General features: G+C 44.0%; 1 long non-coding RNA gene across 1 annotated transcript; it reads left to right on the plus strand.

The window, feature by feature from the left end:
• The first annotated feature begins 10,653 nt into the window (after window positions 1–10,653).
• Window positions 10,654–23,008, plus strand: LOC124035135. The gene is made up of 3 exons (XR_006838688.1): window positions 10,654–10,780; window positions 22,575–22,608; window positions 22,714–23,008. It is a non-coding gene; the product is annotated as an uncharacterized LOC124035135 (long non-coding RNA).
• The last annotated feature ends 1,803 nt before the right edge of the window (window positions 23,009–24,811 follow it).

Here is a 24,811-nt window from a genome sequence, read left to right on the forward strand (position 1 = left end):
ATCCTAGTCAAAACGACCAAATTGGATGTTGGAGACTATATTCATTGAATATTATATGAATCCTAGGAATCAAAACGACCAAATTGGATGTTGGAGACTATATTCATTGAATATTATATGAATTAGAATCAAAACGACCAAATTGGGTTGGAGACTATATTCATTGAATATTATATGAATCCTATGACTCAAAACGACCAAATTGGATGTTGCAGACTATATTCATTGAATATTATATGAATCCTATGACTCAAAACGACCAAATTGGATGTTGGAGACTATATTCATTGAATATTATATGAATCCTAGAATCAAAACGACCAAATTGGATGTTGTTCCTTGGATGGAGACTATATTCATTGAATATTATATGAATCCTAGGAATCAAAACGACCAAATTGGATTTGGAGACTATATTCATTGAATATTATATGAATCCTAGGAATCAAAACGACCAAATTGGATGTTGGAGACTATATTCATTGAATATTATATGAATCCTAGGAATCAAAACGACCAAATTGATGTTGGAGACTATATTCATTGAATATTATATGAATCCTAGGAATCAAAACGACAAATTGGATGTTGGAGACTATATTCATTGAATATTATATGAATCCTAGGAATCAAAACGCCAAATTGGTGTTGGAGACTATATTCATTGAATATTATATGAATCCTAGGAATCAAAACGAGGATGTTGGAGACTATATTCATTGAATATTATATGAATCCTAGGAATCAAAACGACCAAATTGATGTTGGAGACTATATTCATTGAATATTATATGAATCCTAGGAATCAAAACGATCAAATTGGATGTTGGAGACTATATTCATTGAATATTATATGAATCCTAGGAATCAAAATGACCAAATTGGATGTTGGAGACTATATTCATTGAATATTATATGAATCCTATGAATCAAAACGACCAAATTGGATGTTGGAGACTATATTCATTGAATATTATATGAATCCTAGGAATCAAAACGACCAAATTGGATGTTGGAGACTATATTCATTGAATATTATATGAATCCTAGAATCAAAACAGAAATTGATGTTGGAGACTATATTCATTGAATATTATATGAATCCTAGGAATCAAAACACCAAATTGGTGTTGGAGACTATATTCATTGAATATTATATGAATCCTAGGGGAAAATTGGATGTTGAAGACTATATTCATTGAATATTATATGAATCCTATGAATCAAAACAAAATTGATGTTGGAGACTATATTCATTGAATATTATATGAATCCTAGAATCAAAACGACCAAATTGGATGTTGGAGACTAATTCATTGAATATTATATGAATCCTAGAATCAAAACGACCAAATTGGATGTTGGAGACTATATTCATTGAATATTATATGAATCCTAGGAATCAAAACGACCAAATTGGTGTTGGAGACTATATTCATTGAATATTATATGAATCCTATGAATCCAAATTGGATGTTGGAGACTATATTCATTGAATATTATATGAATCCTAGGAATCAAAACGACCAAATTGGATGTTGGAGACTATATTCATTGAATATTATATGAATCCTAGAATCAAAACCCAAATTGGATGTTGGAGACTATATTCATTGAATATTATATGAATCCTAGGAATCAAAACGACCAAATTGATGTTGGAGACTATATTCATTGAATATTATATGAATCCTAGGAATCAAAACGGCCAAATTGGATGTTGGAGACTATATTCATTGAATATTATATGAATCCTAGGAATCAAAACGACCAAATTGGATGTTGGAGACTATATTCATTGAATATTATATGAATCCTAGGAATCAAAACGACCAAATTGGATGTTGGAGACTATATTCATTGAATATTATATGAATCCTATGAATCAAAACGACAAATTGGATGTTGGAGACTATATTCATTGAATATTATATGAATCCTAGGAATCTTGATGTTGGAGACTATATTCATTGAATATTATATTCCTAGGAATCAAAACGAAAATTGGTGTTGGAGACTATATTCATTGAATATTATTTGAATCCTAGGAATCAAAACTGACCAAATTGGATGTTGGAGACTATATTCATTGAATTTTGGAATCCTAGAAAAAACGAAAATTGGATGTTGGAGACTGGTTCATTGAATATTATATGAATCCTATGAATCAAAACGACCAAATTGGATGTTGGAGACTATATTCATTGAATATTATATGAATCCTAGAATCAAAATGACCAAATTGGATGTTGGAGACTATATTCATTGAATATTATATGAATCCTAGGAATCAAAACGACCAAATTGGATGTTGGAGACTATATTCATTGAATATTATATGAATCCTAGGAATCAAAACGACCAAATTGGATGTTGGAGACTATATTCATTGAATATTATATGAATCCTAGGAATCAAAACGACCAAATTGGATGTTGGAGACTATATTCATTGAATATTATATGAATCCTATGAATCAAAACGACCAAATTGGATGTTGGAGACTATATTCATTGAATATTATATGAATCCTAGGAATCAAAACGACCAAATTGGATGTTGGAGACTATATTCATTGAATATTATATGAATCCTAGGAATCAAAACGACCAAATTGGATGTTGGAGACTATATTCATTGAATATTATATGAATCCTATGAATCAAAACGACCAAATTGGATGTTGGAGACTATATTCATTGAATATTATATGAATCCTATGAATCAAAACGACCAAATTGGATGTTGGAGACTATATTCATTGAATATTATATGAATCCTAGGAATCAAAACGACCAAATTGGATGTTGGAGACTATATTCATTGAATATTATATGAATCCTAGGAATCAAAACGACCAAATTGGATGTTGGAGACTATATTCATTGAATATTATATGAATCCTAGAATCAAAACGACCAAATTGGATGTTGGAGACTATATTCATTGAATATTATATGAATCCTAGGAATCAAAACGACCAAATTGGATGTTGGAGACTATATTCATTGAATATTATATGAATCCTAGGAATCAAAACGACAAAATTGGATGCAATCAAGTAGCTAACATTCTCAGATTAATTTCTCAAATAACATTTCAACAAAATAATGTTGCAGGAAATCTAATTTGATCTGTTTCTAACAGAAACTATTTCAGAGCAATGTGAGATGGTGGGTGTCATGGTTTGCTGAAATGACATGGAACAACCCTATGCTCTTACCCCCCCCCCTCCCCTCTCGGTCTCTCACATACCCTGTCCCCCATAACCTCTCTTGCTCCCCCCAGAGCTCTTTCTCTGCTCCAGTAGAGTTCTGTAATACTAATAGCACCCATGTGATTAGGGATCTCATCGACTCCACTGTTCCACTGTCCGACCAACCAGACTCCTCAGGCCATTCTAACAACCACCATCGATTTTCTGCTAGTCATTTGATCCCATCATCAATTATTAGTTAGCACACTGTGTCACTCATTGGTTACCTGCCACAGTTAAGAGGTTTACACGACTTGGCTGTGGTGTGGAGGCTTATGACAACCCATCAGCTGACATTCCAAAAGCAACGTTGACAACAATGACGAGGGAACAGACCACTGGAATGTAATATTCCACACTGACCTACATGTTGTTATCTTGTCGTGATAAGGGATTGTAGCTGCTTGGGATCAACCTAGATCCCGGAGATTGACTCAAACACAGTTGTTGAGTATAGGAATTTACACCACGTTTCCAGTGGTTGATGAGCTAATTATGAACAATTAATAAATGTAAGTTGTCTCCACAACACCACTGCTCAGAATGCTGCGGGGAGAAAAGGGGACTTTGTTACAGCCACTGATATAGCAAGCAGATGATGACATTAGTTTGAAAGTTGGACCTCATCCCAAACCGCTCTGCAACACCCTGAGCACACTTGGTGAGAGAATAAACAATGTTAAGTGACCTCTAAGCCCTGTGAGTGCTTAACTTTCTTCACATTTACTCTATTCCACAAAAGGATCCAACTCATTCCAACTATGTTGGCCAAGAACTGATGCGGAGCATCATCTACTGGCATATTGGTGAACTGCAATTCACCACATACCATTACATTTACAGGTACTGCATCTCAACATGGCAGCTTCTATTCTCAGCTGTTCCATTGCAGACGTTGGCAAATGTCAATTAAAATGAGAAAATGACATTTTCTGAAGAAAATGTGTGTGCTTGCATGTTTTGAAGTAGTTTTATGGGGGTTAAAAAATGTGTTATAGTAGTGGTAGTGACTGCAGTAGTTATGGACTGCAATAGTAGTAATTGCAATATTAAAGACTATGAGGCAGCAGTTTTGCCAACATCAGCCTGTGAGGCAGCAGTCACTTGTGCATTTCCTTTGACCAAGCACACACGTGTTGATTTTTAACAATATGTTTATTTTGAAGAAAACAAAGTATTTGTGCTCATCTTTAGGTATAGCTAGCTTCTGGCTCACACTCCATCCTGATTGAGTCATAACTCTAATCACAATAGCATCACATTTGATTATTTGATCTCAAATTTGAATTTGCCTGGAGTATTGAGGCCAAAAATTGAAATCCACTATCCAAATGGACATTGTAGACGCATCATTGCAGTTTCATCACTTTTGCTGCTATGTATTTTTTTTCTTATTTTTTTTTTCAGCAAGCACACAAAAAATACAAGATACAATAAATATTCAAGTTGATTCATAGTTACAGTACATTTATAAAGTGATGCTGTATATTTAAGACTTAATAATTTATTATTTATTATTATTATATTAATAAGGAATGTTACCTTTTAAAACTGCATGCTGAAGGAAGTCAACATAAACAACATCTAATACAGATACACATAGTACATATTAACAAGGCTATGCTGAGACACCTGATTCATTGAGCTGCTTTCAACCACACCAAGTGTTTACAGTATAGCCTCCTCCCTTTTATTTATCCATAAGACAGATTTATACACACTAATCCTGTTGTGTCATGGTCTGTTACTGCAAGCACGCACACACACACACACACACACACACACACACACACACACACACACACACACACACACACACACACACACACACACACACACACACACACACACACACACACACACACACACACACACACACACACACACACACACACACACACACACACACACACACACACACACACACACACACACACACACACACACACACACACACACACGCACACACACACACACACACACACACACACACACACACACACGCGCACACACGCACACACGCACACACGCACGCACACACACACACACACACACACACCTCAACATATGCCAGTGTGTGATCAGTCAAAATATACAAGCTAAAAATCGTACTAAAAGTCCTCTTTCTCACTATATATCATCAGATGTTTCACTCTTTCTTTAGCACATTGATGACTACAAAGACATTATACACTGAACAAAAAATATAAATGCAACATGAAAAGTGTGTGTCCCATGTGCTGAAATAAAGATCCCAGAAATGTTCCATACTGTCACATTCTGACCTTTATTTCCTTTGTTTTGACTTTATTTAGTACGGTCAGGGCGTGAGTTGGGGTGGGCAGTCTATGTGTGTTTTTCTATGTTTTTCTATTTCTATGTTTGGCCTGATATGGTTCTCAATCAGAGGCAGCTGTTTATCGTTGTCCCTGATTGAGAACCATATTTAGGTAGCCTGGGTTTCACTGTTGGTTTGTGGGTGTTTGTTTCCTGTGTCAGTGTTTGTGCCACACAGGACTGTTTCGTTTAATTTCACTTTGTTATTTTGTATTCTGTCGTGTTCAGTTTTTCTATTCAAACATGGACACTTACTACGCTGCGTTTTGGTCCGATCCTTGCTACACCTCTTCAGATGAAGAAGAGGAAATCTGTCGTTACACATACGCACAAAAAGCTTATTTCTCTCAAATTTTATGCACAAATTTGTTTATATCCCTCTTAATGAGCATTTCTCCTTTGCCAAGATTATCCATCCACCTGACAGGTGCAACATATCAAGAAGCTGATTAAATTGCATGATCATTACGCAGGTGTACCCTGTGCTGGAGACAATAAAAGGCCACTATAAAATGTGCAGTTTTGTCCCACAATACAATGCCATAGATGTCTCAAGTTAAGGGAGTGTGCAATTGGCATGCTGACTGCAGGAATGTCCACCAGAGCTGTTACCAGATCATTTAATGTTAATTTCTCTACCATAAGCCGCCTCCAACGTAATTTTAGAGAATTTGGCAGTATGTCCAACCAGCCTCACAACCGCAGACTGCGTGTATAGTCTCGTGTGGGCGAGCGGTTTGCTGATGTCAACGTTGTCAAGAGTGCCCCATGGTGGCAGTGGGATTCTCGTATGGGCAGGCATAAGCTACGGTCAATGAACACAATTGTATTTTATTGATGGCAGTTTGAATACAGAGAGATACGTTGACGAGATCCCGAGGCCCATTGCCGTGCCATTCGTTCATCTCCATCACCACGTTTCAGCATGATAATGCACGGAAGCTGAAAATGTGTTGCGTTTACATGATAGCTACCTACACAAATAGCTAGCTAGAACAAAGTGTTAATAAGATAAATTCATTTAAAAAGATTAAAAGCAATACAAATAAGTTATCCAGTAGGCCTACTCACCAGACATGTTTCCTTATATGAACTGTAACTCAGTAAAATCTTTGACATTTCTTTGTTCAGTATATGTAAGAAACTACTTAATTATGACAATATTCTTCTATCTGACCACTGGATTATTTTATTTACATTAGAATGCATTATGAAATAACATTACAATTATTTTCTAGCTTTTTCATGGAAATTCCAAAGCCAAAAATGATGAACATTCAATTGCAAAAATATAGAAAATATTCCGTTGTCTCCATCAGATCCATATTGGGTAGACATCAATAGAAAAATAGGAAATTACTATGAAATATTTCATTCAGTCATCTCATCTATTTAATTATTATTATTTTTTAAATCATGGCCGGCTGTGATACCCCAGACTGTAGTGGCGCCTCAGCACTATGGTGCAGTGCTTTAGACCACCGCGCCACTCAGAAGGCCATCATCTCATCTCAGCTCAGGCAGTAGCAGCTAACCAGACAGAACATTGAATATTCTCTGTGCTCCCCAAACTGTACATTTCTCTTTCATGCGGTTCTATGCAGTCTGTGTATCTAACCTAACATAGCAGGCGTAAAAGTGTATCCATCTCTGTCTGAACCAGAAAGACCAGGCGCAATAGATTATGGTTATTGTAATTCATTACCACTTTTCTGCTCTGAACTAGGTTGAATATTTGTTTAATAAAAACTACAACTCCCTTAAGCCCAGCGTCCCACATAGTTTTTGACTTGATTTATTTCGGGAATGATTTGATTTCGTTCAGCACATTGGGCTCACAAAAAAAACTAAACAGAATATCAAGCAATTGAAGACACATCTGTCAACAAACCACTCCCCCTCCCCCCGAAATATCGCTCAGCACTACTGGATCCATATCCATTATGGATCCATCCGACTCGTACATCTGGAACACAGACACACCTGTGAAGACCTGAGCAACGGGCAGAAACAGCAGTGGACGGCACTGTGTAAGGCCACTGCCTCACATGCGCACACACACCTGCATGCGTTTCTGAGAGGTGAGCACCAGGATATCACAAGAGAGGGGGACACACCAGGCTGTCTGTAAAGGAGTGACAGCAAGTTTCCCCTTCAACAAAAGATTGCATATGCATTCATGTCAATCTAACATGACCAATAATGAATAATGTACACCCATAGCATGATCCACCTCTTGGCCAGTGACAATAATCTACCTGCATGATGAGAGAGGAGCTGGCAGTAATGTTGACCTCGTTGGAATGCAGCTGGCGATGGGATAAGTTGAGTCTATCCCAAAAATCACTGACCATATTGGCGTGTACCACTGTGAAATAGGTCGTGCTCCACAGACACACAGTTCTTAATCTGGATGCTCTCCTCTTTGTGGTACATCTTTGAATTTGATCAATTCAAATAGGGAGGTGCAAACAACTCTCTCTTTACTGAAAGTAAGTATTCTTATCTAGATTAGCAAGCAACCTTTTATGTTTGTGTGGGTGCATTGTGTTGTGTCCACTTAGCCTAAGCCTGAGTGCTGTTCAATCACGACAGCTTCAAAGAGATTGTTCATTTCTTGTTACAAAAGGTGGTTATTGGTCTATCTAGCTTGCTAGCTATGTATGTGTCTCAAGACACGCTACCACAAAAACCCAACATGTGCATGAATTATGTGAACAATAAGCTCAACATAACAAATATTTTCCAAAATCATAGATAATTAATTCGTTCTCTGTAATAAAGTATAGCTTTTAAATGTTGGCATTATGTACTTTCGAGGAAAATAGAGATGTTTCTCGATTTATAACCTGAATTTTAAAAGGGTTTGTGTGAGGATAGCTTAGAAACTGACAAGGTAAACATGTGTCGTTCTGCCCCTGAACAAGGCAGTTAACCCACCTTTCCCAGGCCGTCATTGTAAATAAGAATTTGTTCTTAACTGACTTGCCTAGTTATTAATAAAGGTGAAATAAAAATAAATAAAATAAACTGCCTGATTGGTTGATAGCCTGCTGGACAGAGCTGTATAGTTTCTTCATTCATTTCCCCCTGGGATTCTTATCTACTCCTTTGCTAATATCTCTGCAAAGACAGTACAGTATGAAGATTGGCTAAAACTACTTCCCCCAATAGAAATCCCCGATCCCACTTGTAGGCCATGTCATGGCGACATTGGTTAGTTAAACTTCTGTGTAGAAACACATAAAATAAAACTTTCCCTTCAATGTATAATTGTCCGTGGGTGAGGTGTAACTCTCTCTCCTCTGCTCTCATCCTTCTAGATCTATCGGCTGCCTTCGATACTGTGAACCATCAGATCCTCCTCTCCACCCTCTCCGAGTTGGGCATCTCCGGCGCGGCCCACGCTTGGATTGCGTCCTACCTGACAGGTCGCTCCTACCAGGTGGCGTGGCGAGAATCTGTCTCCTCACCACGCGCTCTCACCACTGGTGTCCCCCAGGGCTCTGTTCTTGGCCCTCTCCTATTCTCGCTATACACCAAGTCACTTGGCTCTGTCATAACCTCACATGGTCTCTCCTATCATTGCTATGCAGACGACACACAACTAATCTTCTCCTTTCCCCCTTCTGATGACCAGGTGGCGAATCGCATCTCTGCATGTCTGGCAGACATATCAGTGTGGATGACGGATCACCACCTCAAGCTGAACCTCGGCAAGACGGAGCTGCTATTCCTCCCGGGAAGGACTGCCCGTTCCATGATCTCGCCATCACGGTTGACAACTCCATTGTGTCCTCCTCCCAGAGCGCTAAGAACCTTGGTGTGATCCTGGACAACACCCTGTCGTTCTCAACCAACATCAAGGCGGTGGCCCGTTCCTGTAGGTTCATGCTCTACAACATCCGCAGAGTACGACCCTGCCTCACACAGGAAGCGGCGCAGGTCCTAATCCAGGCACTTGTCATCTCCCGTCTGGATTACTGCAACTCGCTGTTGGCTGGGCTCCCTGCCTGTGCCATTAAACCCCTTCAACTCATCCAGAACGCCGCAGCCCGTCTGGTGTTCAACCTTCCCAAGTTCTCTCACGTCACCCCGCTCCTCCGTTCTCTCCACTGGCTTCCAGTTGAAGCTCGCATCCGCTACAAGACCATGGTGCTTGCCTACGGAGCTGTGAGGGGAACGGCACCTCAGTACCTCCAGGCTCTGATCAGGCCCTACACCCAAACAAGGGCACTGCGTTCATCCACCTCTGGCCTGCTCGCCTCCCTACCACTGAGGAAGTACAGCTCCCGCTCAGCCCAGTCAAAACTGTTCGCTGCTCTGGCCCCCAATGGTGGAACAAACTCCCTCACGACGCCAGGACAGCGGAGTCAATCACCACCTTCCGGAGACACCTGAAACCTCTTTAAGGAATACCTAGGATAGGATAAGTATTCCCTCTCCCCCCCCCTTTAAGATTTAGATTGTAAAGTGACTGTTCCACTGGATGTCATAGGGTGAATGCACCAATTTGTAAGTCGCTCTGGATAAGAGCGTCTGCTAAATGACTTAAATGTAAATGTAAATGTAATGTAAATGTGTTGTCCTAAGACTGGGGCAGGTGTTGTCTGATGATCTCTCTGGACTGGGGAGGGGTCTAACGGTCCTATCCCGCCGAAATGCGAATGTGCATGCCTTCAAATCAAAAGGCACTCCTTCCATATAAAGGTGTTTTTGACACAAATGAAAACGTGTTAGTTTGTCACTTTCGCAAGGTTGGAGTAATAACATGTTCAACTACTTAAGACATTGGCTCGAATCTAGGATGAGCTTTTAGATTTCAAGAAAACTAAACAACTAAGGAAGAATTGTATATTTGTCAATCCCAGCCTGGGCTGTTGGGTCTGTTTCGCAAGTGTTCCCGGAAGTCCCGTGATATTAGTCCCCTGGCTTTAAAAACTCTGCATCAACCCGAAACTGCTCAAAGCAACGCATGTTGCGCTTTATGGGAGGAGTGACACAGAAACGAGTCAATGTTAAAGCTGTGTTGCTTGTCGTAATGCGCTGACGTTTGATTGGCCCTGTCTACATGTGATAATTGAGCTGACAAAAACCAAAAGTTGTCATATGCACTGAATTAAAACTATTTCTTATTGATTGAACAACCAGTTACGGGAAAAAATGAAATCAACAGTTGAGGAGCAGGTACGTTACCTGGTGTACTTTTTCGTCTTTGGCATGTGGGCAATGGCAGCTAGTGGCAACGGGTACATAGCTAGCTGCTATACTTAGCCTAATACATCACTTTTATATCAATACTTGATATATAGTCTGAAACATAGCAATGCAAATCAAGTTTTCCTTACAAGCTGGAATGTTAAGCGCGATTAAATGTCAACTTACCTTGCCGATTGTCTGTGCGGTTGGTCTTTCAGTGTATGACATTTTGAGACAAAACATCGATAGGAAAGTATTGTTTACCCGACTTGTAGCCATATTCAGTGGTAAAGTAAAAATACTAACCTTAAATGATATTGTCAAAACTATCCAGTATATTTTCAAACAATATCCCAATAAGTAACTATCGACCCCCCCCCGCCCAATCACTATACCATACCAAATGTAATATGTCATAATAATTTGAGTATCCTGTTTACCATTACTGTCATGTTTGTCATTTATTATCATGTCTTGTCCCTGTGCTCCCCATTCTGTTCGTTTCCCTCTGCTGGTCTTATTGGGTTCTTTCCCTCTTTCTATCCCTCTCTCTCCCCCTCCCCCTCTCACTCTCTCGCTCTCTCTTCTCTCTATCGTTCCGTTCCTGCTCCCAGCTGTTCCTATTCCCCTAATCATCATTTAGTCTTCCCACACCTGTTCCCGATCCTTTCCCCTGATTAGAGTCCCTATTTATTCCTTTGTGTTCCGTTCCTGTCCCGTCGGTTCCTTGTTTAGTATTCACCATGCTGTGATTGCGTTTCGCCCTGTCCTGTCGTGTTTTTGCTGTGATTGTGTATCGCCCTGTCCTGTCGTGTTTTTTGCCTTCATCAGATGCTGCGTGTGAGCAGGTGTCTCTGTCAACTACGGCCTGCGCCTACCCGACGACCTGCAGTCTGTGGCCGCTTCTCCAGTTATTCCCCTCTACAGACTAGAGGATTTTTGTTATTCCCTGTTTGGACTTAAATAAACTCTGTTTCTGTTAAGTCGCTTTTGGGTCCTCTTTCACCTGCATGACAGAAGGAACCGACCAAGGAATGGACCCAGCGACTTCAGACGCTCTGTACACTGCCGTCAAGATCCAAGGAGCCATGCTCGGCAGACACGAGCAGGAATTGTCTGCTGCTCGCCATGCCGTGGAGAACCTGGCCGCTCAGGTTTCCGACCTCTGGACAGTTCCAGAGTCTACGTCTCGTGCCACCTGTTACTTCCTGGCCTGCCGAGCCTCCAGAACCTAGGGTTAATAACCCACCTTGCTACTCCGGGCAGCCCACTGAGTGCCGCTCCTTTCTCACGCAGTGTGAGATTGTGTTCTCTCTCCAACCCAACACATACTCTAGAGAGAGAGCTCGGGTTGCTTACGTCATTTCACTCCTTACTGGCCGGGCTCGAGAATGGGGCACAGCTATCTGGGAGGCAAGGGCTGATTGCTCTAACAAGTTCCAGAACTTTAAAGAGGAGATGATTCGGGTTTTTGACCGTTCAGTTTTTGGTAGGGAGGCTTCTAGGGCCCTGGCTTCCTTATGCCAAGGTGAACGGTCCATAACGGATTATTCTATTGAGTTTCGCACTCTTGCTGCCTCTAGTGAGTGGAACGAGCCGGCGCTGCTCGCTGTTTTCTGGAGGGACTCCACGCAGTGGTTAAGGATGAGATTCTCTCCCGGGAGGTTCCTTCAGATGTGGACTCTTTGATTGCTCTCGCCATCCGCATAGAACGACGGGTAGATCTTCGTCACCGGGCTCGTGGAAGAGAGCTCGCATCAACGGTGTTTCCCTGCTCCGCATCGCAACCATCTCCCTCCTCTGGCTTTGAGACTGAGCCCATGCAGTTGGGAGGGATTCGCATCTCGACTAAGGAGAGGGAACGGAGGATCACCAACCGCCTGTGCCTCTATTGCGGAGTTGCTGGACATTTTGTTAATTCATGTCCAGTAAGAGGCCAGAGCCCATCAGTAAGCGGAGGGCTACTGGTGAGCGCTACTACTCAGGTCTCTTCATCTAGATCTTGTACTACTATGTCGGTCCATCTACGCTGGACCGGTTCGGGTGCTACATGCAGTGCCTTGATTGACTCTGGGGCTGAGGGTTGTTTCATGGACGAAGCATGGGTTCGGAAACATAACATTCCTTTCAGACCGTTAGACAAGCCTACGCCCATGTTTGCCTTAGATGGTAGTCATCTTCCCAGTATCAAATTTGAGACACTACCTTTAACTCTCACAGTATCTGGTAACCACAGTGAGACTATTTCTTTTTGATTTTCCGTTCACCGTTTACACCTGTTGTTTTGGGTCATCCCTGGCTAGTATGTCATAATCCTTCTATTAATTGGTCTAGTAATTCTATCCTATCCTGGAACGTTTCTTGTCATGTGAAGTGTTTAATGTCTGCCATCCCTCCCGTTTCTTCTGTCCCTACTTCTCAGGAGGAACCTGGCGATTTGACAGGAGTGCCGGAGGAATATCATGATCTGCGCACGGTCTTCAGTCGGTCCCGAGCCAACTCCCTTCCTCCTCACCGGTCGTATGATTGTAGTATTGATCTCCTTCCGGGGACCACTCCTCCTCGAGGTAGACTATACTCTCTGTCGGCTCCCGAACGTAAGGCTCTCGAGGATTATTTGTCTGTGTCTCTTGACGCCGGTACCATAGTGCCTTCTTCTTCTCCGGCCGGGGCGGGGTTCTTTTTGTTAAGAAGAAGGACGGTACTCTGCGCCCCTGCGTGATTATCGAGGGCTGAATGACATAACGGTTAAGAATCGTTATCCGCTTCCCCTTATGTCATCAGCCTTCGAGATTCTGCAGGGAGCCAGGTGCTTTACTAAGTTGGACCTTCGTAACGCTTACCATCTCGTGCGCATCAGAGAGGGGGACGAGTGGAAAACGGCGTTTAACACTCCGTTAGGCATTTTGAGTACCGGGTTCTGCCGTTCGGTCTCGCCAATGCGCCAGCTGTTTTTCAGGCATTAGTTAATGATGTTCTGAGAGACATGCTGAACATTTTTGTTTTTGTCTATCTTGACGATATCCTGATTTTTTCTCCGTCACTCGAGATTCATGTTCAGCACGTTCGACGTGTTCTACAGCGCCTTTTAGAGAATTGTCTCTACGTAAAGGCTGAGAAGTGCTCTTTTCATGTCTCCTCCGTTACTTTTCTCGGTTCCGTTATTTCCGCTGAAGGCATTCAGATGGATTCCGCTAAGGTCCAAGCTGTCAGTGATTGGCCCGTTCCAAGGTCACGTGTCGAGTTGCAGCGCTTTTTAGGTTTCGCTAATTTCTATCGGCGTTTCATTCGTAATTTCGGTCAAGTTGCTGCCCCTCTCACAGCTCTTACTTCTGTCAAGACGTGTTTTAAGTGGTCCGGTTCCGCCCAGGAGCTTTTGATCTTCTAAAAGAACGTTTTACGTCCGCTCCTATCCTCGTTACTCCTGACGTCACTAGACAATTCATTGTCGAGGTTGACGCTTCAGAGGTAGGCGTGGGAGCCATTCTATCCCAGCGCTTCCAGTCTGACGATAAGGTTCATCCTTGCGCTTATTTTTCTCATCGCCTGTCGCCATCTGAGCGCAACTATGATGTGGGTAACCGTGAACTGCTCGCCATCCGCTTAGCCCTAGGCGAATGGCGACAGTGGTTGGAGGGGGCGACCGTTCCTTTGTCGTTTGGACAGACCATAAGAACCTTGAGTACATCCGTTCTGCCAAACGACTTAATGCCCGTCAAGCTCGTTGGGCGTTGTTTTTCGCTCGTTTCGAGTTTGTGATTTCTTACCGTCCGGGTAGCAAGAACACCAAGCCTGATGCCTTATCCCGTCTGTTTAGTTCTTCTGTGGCTTCTACTGATCCCGAGGGGATTCTTCCTTATGGGCGTGTTGTCGGGTTAACAGTCTGGGGAATTGAAAGACAGGTTAAGCAAGCACTCACGCACACTGCGTCGCCGCGCGCTTGTCCTAGTAACCTCCTTTTCGTTCCTGTTTCCACTCGTCTGGCTGTTCTTCAGTGGGCTCACTCTGCCAAGTTAGCTGGTCATCCCGGTGTTGGAGGCACTCTTGCGTCTATTCGCCAGCGCTTTTGGTGGCCGACTCAGGAGCGTGACACGCGCCGTTTCGTGGCTGCTTGTTCGGACTGCGCGCAGACTAAGTCGGGTAACTCTCCTCCTGCCGGTCGTCTCAGACCGCTCCCCATTCCTTCTCGACCATGGTCTCACATCGCCTTAGACTTCATTACCGGTCTGCCTTTGTCTGCGGGGAAGACTGTGAGAGCCGCCAATAAACGCAGGATTAAGAGTCCAAGGTATTGTTGCGGCCAGAGAGTGTGGCTTTCCAGTGTGGCTTTCGTAAGTTGACTCCGCGGTTCATTGGTCCGTTCCGTGTCTCCCAGGTCGTCAATCCTGTCGCTGTGCGACTGCTTCTTCCGCGACATCTTCGTCGCGTCCATCCTGTCTTCCATGTCTCCTGTGTTAAGCCCTTTCTTCGCACCCCCGTTCGTCTTCCCTCCCCCCCTCCCGTCCTTGTCGAGAGCGCACCTATTTACAAGGTACATAAGATCATGGACATGCGTTCTCGGGGACGGGGTCACCAATACTTAGTGGATTGGGAGGGTTACGGTCCTGAGGAGAGGAGTTGGGTTCCGTCTCGGGACGTGCTGGACCGTTCACTCATCGATGATTTCCTCCGTTGCCGCCAGGATTCCTCCTCGAGTGCGCCAGGAGGCGCTCGGTGAGTGGGGGGGGTACTGTCATGTTTGTCATTTATTATCATGTCTTGTCCCTGTGCTCCCCATTCTGTTCGTTTCCCTCTGCTGGTCTTATTGGGTTCTTTCCCTCTTTCTATCCCTCCTCCCTCCTACCCGTGGCCGCTTCTCCAGTTATTCCCCTCTACAGACTAGAGGATTTTTGTTATTCCCTGTTTGGACTTAAATAAACTCTGTTTCTGTTAAGTCGCTTTTGGGTCCTCTTTCACCTGCATGACAATTACGTCTACCCTTTAATCCAGGTTGAACTACTCAACTCCACAATTTTACGATGAAGTTGAACAGCGACTAGTGTGGGCAGACTGGAGATCCGATTTCACACAACTATGTTTTTTTTAAATAAAAAATTACGGATTTCAACATCCAAAGAATAGCATGCGATTTCTGAAATCTGTAGTCTTTCATAAATGATATGTTATGGGAAGTCGAAGCTCCAGGCCGTCTCACCGTAAATCGTGAAGTTGAGCAATGTTGGCTAGCTTGCTATATTTTTCACCACAGCATAATCAATATGTGTGTTGTATTAATATTACACATCATGTTTCTCACATTTTAAACATGGATCAATCTGAGTCTTCCAATCGTGAGGAAGATGAGGGCCCGACCAGGTCCAAAAGGGGTAAACCCGAGGTGGCCCAGGAAAGGGATTGGTTCCTCAGTCCCGTGCTGTGATCTGTACAAACCTCCCACTGCAGAGAAACTGAACCAACTGAAGGAGGAGGAGAGCCTCTTCCACTGCAGCCTGCTCAAGATGCAAGTGAAACCAGGGTTACAGTCGGGTGGGAGTCATGTTTTTTTGTGTGTAACAGTATAACTTTAGTCCGTCCCTTCGCCGGGCTCAAACCAGAGACCCTCTGCACACATCAACAACTGACACCCATGAAGCATCGTTACCCATCGCTCCACAAAAGCCGCGGCCCTTGCAGAGCAAGGAGAACCACTATTTCAAGGTCTCAGAGCGAGTGACATCACCGATTGAAACTCTATTAGCGCGCACCACCGCTAACTAGCTAGCCATTTCACATTGGTTACACTCACCCCCATTTTGATCTCCCCTTTTCCTCAGTAACCAGTGATCCGGGTCAACAGCATCAATGTAACAGTATAACTTTAGTCCGTCCCCTCGCCCCTACCCAGGTTCGAACCAGGGACCCTCTGAACACATCAACAACTAACACCCACAAAGCATCATTAAAAGTTCAAAGTTGATAGGGCCTGAATCAGGGCGGCTAGATGCTCTCTTTTGTCAGGCTCAGCAATCACTTGACTCATTGGCTCTAAGAGTCTTCTGACAGGCTTCACAACTCTTCCAGTTCGAGTTCTCAAAGTGCCTTCACTGGGTCTCAGGACTGTATCAGTGAACTCTGAAGTCTGGCTCTTTCTGCGCTCTACCTCTCTCTGGTTACTCATTCTCTTCTTAGTAGATCTTATGCATACAAAGCCGCTGACTGGTGAACTTCTACTGCTGATGCCATCTAGACTGCTCACCGACGTTGCTTTTCTACTTGCGTCATCTTCAGAAGGATCACTTGAATCATCACCAGGTATCCTTGAGGAGCTTCCTGTGCGTGAGTTAGCTGCTTGTCCCTAGATCATTTCCTTCCCTGGGCTTTGAGGATCAGCTTCTCACATGTTTACTCCATCTTCCAGTCCCAAAGATTTTTGAGCTTCAGCTTCCGTGGACCCCTCAGGGTTCTGGCCCTCGAGAATCCAGACAGCAGTCCTTCGATCCTCTGAATCCTCATCCATATCGAATACCGGCCTTTCGTCACCGCTGTCTGCATTTCTGTCCTCCTCTGAAGCAGTAGAGGCTATTGTGGACATCTCTTCTGTCTGTCCCACCGGAAGGAAGTTCACTGGCAGTATGAGGTTTCGATGAACTACCTTACTCTTCTTGGTAGTAGGATCTTCGACTCTGTAGATGTGCACAGACGGGTCTTTCCATGTGATCACATAGACCGTTGAATCCCACAAGTCGGCAAGTTTACCTTTCCCTCTTTCCTTTCGGTTTGCCAAGAGAACCCGGTCTCCAATCTCCAGGGCAGTATCTTTCACTCTCTTGTTATACTGTCTTGTTTGCTTTTTCTGAGCTTCAGTGGTGTTGGCCTGAGCAATCCTGACAGCCTCTCGTAGGTCCTTTTGGAACGAGTCAACATACCAGTCCAGAAGAACCTTTGATGCCCCGCTCCTCCATTTCCTCCAGCGTCTGCCTCAGTTTCTGGTAGTTGGATGGAGAGACCCACCTGTACGGCAGCCTGAAAGGCTTTTCATCTTTGAGTCGGATACGGTGGATGTCGTTCTTTGCTTCTCCACAGTCAAATCGGTCCCTGGAGAAGATGCCTTCATAATGAGCAATAAGGTCTACTAGTTTTCCTTTCCACATATCAGACACTTCACAGGACTCTATGTCAACTTCTGTTAAGCTCAACTTTTCCAACTTTTGTAGATACTCCTTTGTCCTTTTTCCACTAACTGAACATTCTTCCCCAGCTTGGGTGACATTCTGAAGAGCAGACTGGACCTTACTGGGGTTCTCAGCATGGCTGGAATAAAGCTCTAGGTCTTCTAGGGCTAGGCATGGGTGAACATCAGCCAACTTGGAGTTACGGCAGAGAACGATAGGGTGGTCCAACATGTTGATCACCTCTCAAAGGACATACAGTGCATCCTATTAGGACATTTCTTGGTGCAGATCGTGCTGTAGTGACCTCTATGACTACAGTACTACCAACTGATAGTGGCACCGTTTCTTTCAGTTTTCCCCAGACCAAATGTTCATGTTAAGGCATGAGAGTCACACTCTGCTTGAGCATTACGGTTCCCACTTTGTCTGGTATTTTGTCACCATGCCAGTGGTTCACGTTGGCTGGCATGCTGAGTAGAAGTCCATGTGAATCTCCTTTGGCAGGTTTGGAGAGGCTGTCCCAATACCACTTTGTTTTCTTAACCTGTTGCATTATGTGTTTTATGGCGTATTGTTGCATTATGTGTTTTATGGCGATCCAACTATCATACTGTCTGTCTGTCCAGGTACAGCTAAAACAGTCACTGCCATCTTGCAATCTAAAATATCAATGTTGAAGTCATATTCATACTTAGGCTGTGCCTGGTTGCCCACACAGCCTACAATAACTACTTGAGTTGGCTTTCTAGACTCTGGTTTTATCACATTCTCAGAAGTGTGTCTTCAACTGACTCACTTAAAGTGCAGGTCATAGACCCACTATCTATCAGAGCTTGAAGTTCTACAATTTTTGCACCATTACTGGATCATAGAAAAGACTGTCAATACTCTCTATTTTCGGATTAATCGCCTCGGTTTTCATTGTGTTTCCAGTCTGCAAGGAGCTGCCAGTCTGCAAGGAGCTGCCAGTCCTCAAGGAGCTGCCAGTCTGCATGGAGCAGTCAGAGCTGCCAGCCTGCATGACGCAGCCAGAGCTGTCAGTCTGCAAGGAGCTGCCAGTCTGCAAGGAGCTGCCAGTCTGCATGGAGCAGTCAGAGCTGCCAGCCTGCATGAAGCAGCCAGAGCTGTCAGTCTGCAAGGAGCTGTCAGTCTGCAAGGAGCTGCCAGTCTGCAATGAGCTGCCAGTCTGCAAGGAGCTGCCAGTCTGCATGAAGCAGCCAGAGCTGTCAGTCTGCATGAAGCAGCCAGAGCTGTCAGTCTGCATGAAGCAGCCAGAGATGTCAGTCTGCAAGGAGCTGTCAGTCTGCAGCTGTCAGTCTGCAGGGAGCTGGAGCAGCCAGAGCTGTCAGTCTGCAAGTCTCTGCAAGGAGCTGCCAGTCTGCAAGGAGCTGCCAGTCTGCAAGGAGCTGCCAGTCTGCATGGAGCAGCCAGAGCTGTCAGTCTGCATAGAGCAGCTAGATCCGCCAGTCAGCCATGATCTTCTAGATCTGCCAGTCAACCAGATTCTTCCAGATCTGCCAGTCAACCAGTCTCTTCCAGATCTGCCAGTCAACCAGTCTCTTCCAGATCTGCTAGTCAACCAGAATCTTCCAGATCCGCCAGCCAGCCAGGATCTACCGGAGCCTACTACCTGCCTGAGCTTCATCTCAGTACTGGGCTTCTTCTCAGTACTGGGCTTTCTCTCAGTACTGGGCTTTCTCTCAGTACTGGTTCCGGGCTGCCCCTTTCTGCCCCTCAGTCCCGAGCTGCCCCTCAGTCCCGGCTGCCCCAGTCCCGAGTTCCCCTCAGTCCCGAGCTTCCCCTCAGTCCCCTGCCCCTCAGTCCCGAGCTGACCCTCAGTCCCGACCCTCAGTCCCGAGCTGCCCCTCAGTCACGAGCTGCTCCTCAGTTCAGTGGGGTTCTGGGTGAGGACTATTAGGCCATGGTCGGCGGCGAGGGTGGATTATCCCAGGACGTGAAGGGGAGGAACTATGACTTTAATGGAGTGGGGTTCACGTCCCGAGCCGGAACCGCCACCATGGACAGATGCCCGCCCTGACCCTCCCTATGGTTTTGAGGTGCGTCCGGGAGTCTGCACCTTAGGGGGGGGGTTCTGTCACGCCTTGGTCTTAGTATTTTGTGCTTTCTTTAATTATTTGTTCAGGCCAGGGTGTGACATGGGTTTATTGTATTGTCGTATTGGTTTTTTTGTAGGCATTGGGATTGTGGTTGATTAGGGGTGTGTCTAGTATAGGCTTGGCTGCCTGAGGCGGTTCTCAATCAGAGTCAGGTGATTCTTGTTGTCTCTGATGGGGAACTGTATTTAGGTAGCCAGGGTTTCACTGTGTATTTCGTGGGTGATTGTTCCTGTCTCTGTGTAGTGTTCACCAGATAGGCTGTAACGTTCCGTTTGTTGTTTTGTATTTGTATAAGTTATTTCATGTATCGCGATTCATTCATTAAAGAACATGAGTAACAACCACGCTGCATTTCGGTCCGACTCTCTTTCAACAAACGAAGAACGCCGTTACATTGGGCTAAATTATAGGTGGTTATGTACAGGTGCAGTAATCTGTGCGCTGCTCTGACAGTTGGTGCTTAAAGCTAGTGAGGGAGATAAGTGTTTCCAGTTTCATAGATTTTTGTAGTTCGTTCCAGTCATTGGCAGCAGAGAACTGGAAGGAGAGGCGGTGATAGAGTGATAGACTGCATCCTTCTGTAGCTCAGTTGGTAGAGCATGGCGCTTGTAACGCCAGGGTAGTGGGTTCAATTCCCGGGACCACCCATACGTAGAATGTATGCACACATGACTGTAAGTCGCTTTGGATAAAAGCGTCTGCTAAATGGCATATATTATTATATTATTATTATTGTTGAGTAGGGTATTGGAGGCTATTAAGTATACAGAATGGTGTCGTCTGCATAGAGGTGGATCAGAGACTCCCCAGCAGCAAGAGCGACATCATTGATGTATACAGAGAAGAGAGTCGGTCCAAGAATTGAACCCTGTGGCACCCCCATAGAGTGCCAGAGGTCCGGACAGCAGACCCTCCGATTTGACACACTGAACTCTATCAGAGAAGTAGTTGGTGAACCCGGCGAGGCAATCATTTGAGAAACCAAGGCTGTCGAGTCTGCCGATGAGGATGTGGTGATTGACAGAGTCGAAAGCATGGCCAGATCAATGAATACGGCTGCACAGTAATGTTTCTTATCGATGGCGGTTAAGATATCGTTTAGGACTATATGTTATATGTTTGTTAGCAAGTACCTATTCAAGCAAGTACCAGTTAATTGGTTGTGTGTCAAGGGTGATTCAATGATATGACTATTTCTCCATGGAAAGATTCCTCCAGTTTCATCTTGAGGCTCCAACCCTACCATCCTCTGGGCTTCTTCAAGCCCAGCCTCTTCCACCCCCCCAGAGGAACAACATCCGCACTGACTGATACACTGGCTTGGAGAGCTCTCGGCCAGGTGAGGGGCACTACCGAAAGACGAGCATATATTTTTTCCTGTTCCAGTTCCATTCTGATCTGGAATGTTAATGTATACAGATGGTTACGGGATGAAAGCTGCTTGTTGATGGAGATAGTACACTGACCGGAATTATACAAGCGGTGCACTGGAGAGATGCTTCAGTTAAAATCAGACCTCAGCCTACATTCTCACCGATTCCTATTATGTGTGTTTGTGTCGATATGAGTGAGCCTCCACACTACAACAGCTCTGTTATATGTGACATGCTCCCCGGGAAACACCTGCTGTTCCTGACTGCTGTGAGCTCCCAGTGTACTGCCTTTGCAGAGGGAGTAGCCCTGCTCAAAGTGTGGCTCGGACAGAGGGAACTGGACCAGGTTTGGGCCCCTGCGCCATCAGCTCCCTCTCTATCAACACCGTTTTATCAGGCTGAACCCAGCTCTTACACTACTCTCTCTCCTCCCGTCCCCAGGGAGCAGAGTGTTTCAGTGGTTTCCTAGGCTCCATGTTGCTGGCCTACCTCCTCTCCTCCCGCAGAGTCAGCAACACCATGACCACCTACCAGCTGCTCCTCAACAGCTTGCACTTCCTGGGTAAGACGCATGACGTCTCAACCTACCTGTCTGTTTGCTCCTACAGTTGGAGTAACATCGCATGTACCATAAATACTGTGCCAGATTAACAGGAAGAAACAAAAACAAGAAGGGAAAAGATGATGATGAACTCTGAGTCACGGAAGTCTTGGAGCAACTTTGGAGAAGGCCCTGTTGCCGATGCTCTGAAGGGTAGACCTGGGAATGGCAAGTTGGCCTGCTGAGTGAACTTGTGGGTTGGTAGGGGAGATTAAGGTAAGGGGCTTCTGTAGCTCAGTTTGTAGAGCATGGCGCTTGTAACGCCAGGGTAGTGGGTTCGATTCCCGGGATCACCCATACGTGGAATGTATGTACACATGACTGTAAGTCGCTTTGGATAAAAGCGTCTGCTAAATGGCATATATTATTATAAGCCCTTGGAGAGCCTTGTAGATCAGTAGGAGGTGTTGATGCGGTGGGAGCCAGTGGAGTTCACCTAGGATGGGTTTGATGTGCTGCCAGATCTTAGTGTGGTCATATCATTATGTTTCTATATGTTTTCTTCCCTCTCATTTGTCATCCCTCTCTTCTCTTCCTCAGCTTCCACCGACCAGAAGACCCAGATTCAACAGCGGTGAGACAGGACTAATCCAAATGTCCTTAATGGGGGGATGAGTGTTGCGTAATTTCTCAATTATGGATCACAATCACATTTTATTCCTTTCTTTCCCTCCCTCAGCCCTCTCTCGCCGAGTTCCACAGTGCTTTCCAGGTTGTGTTTGTCGATCCCTCTGGACACCTCAACATGTGCGCCGACATGACAAGCTGCACCTACAATCAGTTGTGTGCCCTGTGCCAAGAGGGTTTCAAATTGGCTGGTTGGCAGTAACGTTTCCTCTGATTGGTTAACTGTACCCTATTTGGCTCTCAGGATCAGTACCACTTGGATGCCAGGTTTCCTACAGATGTGAAGCAGATGTGAAGCTTGGCATTCAGGCCAAAAAAAGTTAAATCTTGGTTTCATCAGACCAGAGAATCTTGTATCTCATGGTCAGAGTCCTTTTGGTGCCTTTTTCACAAACTCCAAGCGGGCTCTACCATAAAGGCCTGATTGGTAGAGTGGTGCAGAGATGGTTCACCTTCTGTAAGATTCTCCCATCTCCACAGAGGAACTCTGGAGCCATGTCAGAGTGACCATCGGGTTCTTGGCCACCTCCCTGACCAAGGCACTTTTCACCCAATTGCTTAGTTTGGCCCGGCAGCCAGCAAGAGTCTTGGTGGTTCCAAACTTCTTCAATTTAAGAATGATGGAGGCCACTGTGTTCTTGGGGACCTTCAATGCAGCAGACATGTTTTGTGGTACCCTTCCCCAGATCTGTGCCTCGACACAATCCTGTCTCGGAACTCTATGGACAATTCCTTCGACCTCATGGTTTGGTTCACTGTCAACTGTGGGACCTTTTTATATAGACCGGTGTGTGTCTTTCCAAATTATGTCCAATGAATTCAATTTTTTCGCTTTGTCATTATGGGGTATTGTGTGTAGATTAATATTAATTTAAACCATTTTAGAATAAGGCTGTAGCGTAACAATGTGGAAAAAGGGGAAGGGGTCTCAATACTTTTCGAATGCACTGTGTACACTTGATTTAGTCATTTATGCAACTTTAGTTGTGATACAAAAGCCTATATATTTTTTTTTCTCATAATACCTTCTGAGGTTGCATGATGTGACTAATGATGATTTGATAAAAGGTGCATGAAAGGCAAGCGTTCTGCTCTGTTTCTTGCGCAGGCTGCACACACTTCGTTCACATTTTGACAAGCACTTGAAAATATTCTCACCCATCAGACTAGTCTAAATGTAATCTGTTTTTTACATAAGCCTGCTAATACGTGTGGGATTTTTAAATTTGATTTAGAATGGTGTCATGTCTGGAATAGCAAATGCTGGTTACGTGCAGTTACGTTTTTAATATGCCAGGTAGGCTACACTGCTTGTAAAACAGATTAATGTGTTTTTAATTTTGAAAGAATTGAGCAATAAATATAGCAGCAAAACAAGGCTCGTGTTCTCTATTTTCTTTAAAAAAAGGAAAAAAAGTGTCTGGTCACAATTCTGTTTTCACACATGATTGTGCAATGACTGGGTTTATAAGAACACATGTTTCACTAGGCTCTGTAGGCTATGGACTATCCAACCGTGTCCCAGGGTTCTTGGACCTTTAGACTATAGGTTATTTAGCCACTTTAGTTGCGGTACAAACCTTATCAAAACATTTAGGCCTATGGGCTCGGCTACATGATGCATGCGGCTATGATTTGAAAAAGTCCCCCCCAAAAATACATGTTCTGTTTCTCTCTGGGCATCATTCACAGGTGATATTTTCACCCATCAGACTATCAATTTAGTCTTCTCTTTACATATACTGAAACAATTGTTTTGATTTACAATGGTCATTATGCACCTGTTGGAACTGGGGCAGGGTCAAAAAAAAAAAAAAAAACATGGCATCCACATGCACTTGAATTGCGACTGGAGGACGCTTTCCCCCCCGTTTCATTTTCATGCTAGTCAGGTAGGCTACTCCGATTTGGTAAAACAAAGGCAATGTGCTTAATTATTAGGACATTTGAGAAATAAATATAGAAAGCTGATTGAGATCCTCTTTTTAATAGAGGCCATCATCTCTGTTTTCTCATGCAATTGCATAGCCTATAGAAACACTTTAAAAAAAAAAAAAAATCATTCCATGAGGAGCTGGCTCTTGCTGAACAACTGGCAATAGTGGAAAAAGTAGCCAAATGTTATACTTGAGTAAAAGTATAGATTCCTT

The sequence above is a fragment of the Oncorhynchus gorbuscha genome, linkage group LG05 (assembly GCF_021184085.1).
Source record: "Oncorhynchus gorbuscha isolate QuinsamMale2020 ecotype Even-year linkage group LG05, OgorEven_v1.0, whole genome shotgun sequence".
NCBI lineage: Eukaryota > Metazoa > Chordata > Actinopteri > Salmoniformes > Salmonidae > Oncorhynchus > Oncorhynchus gorbuscha.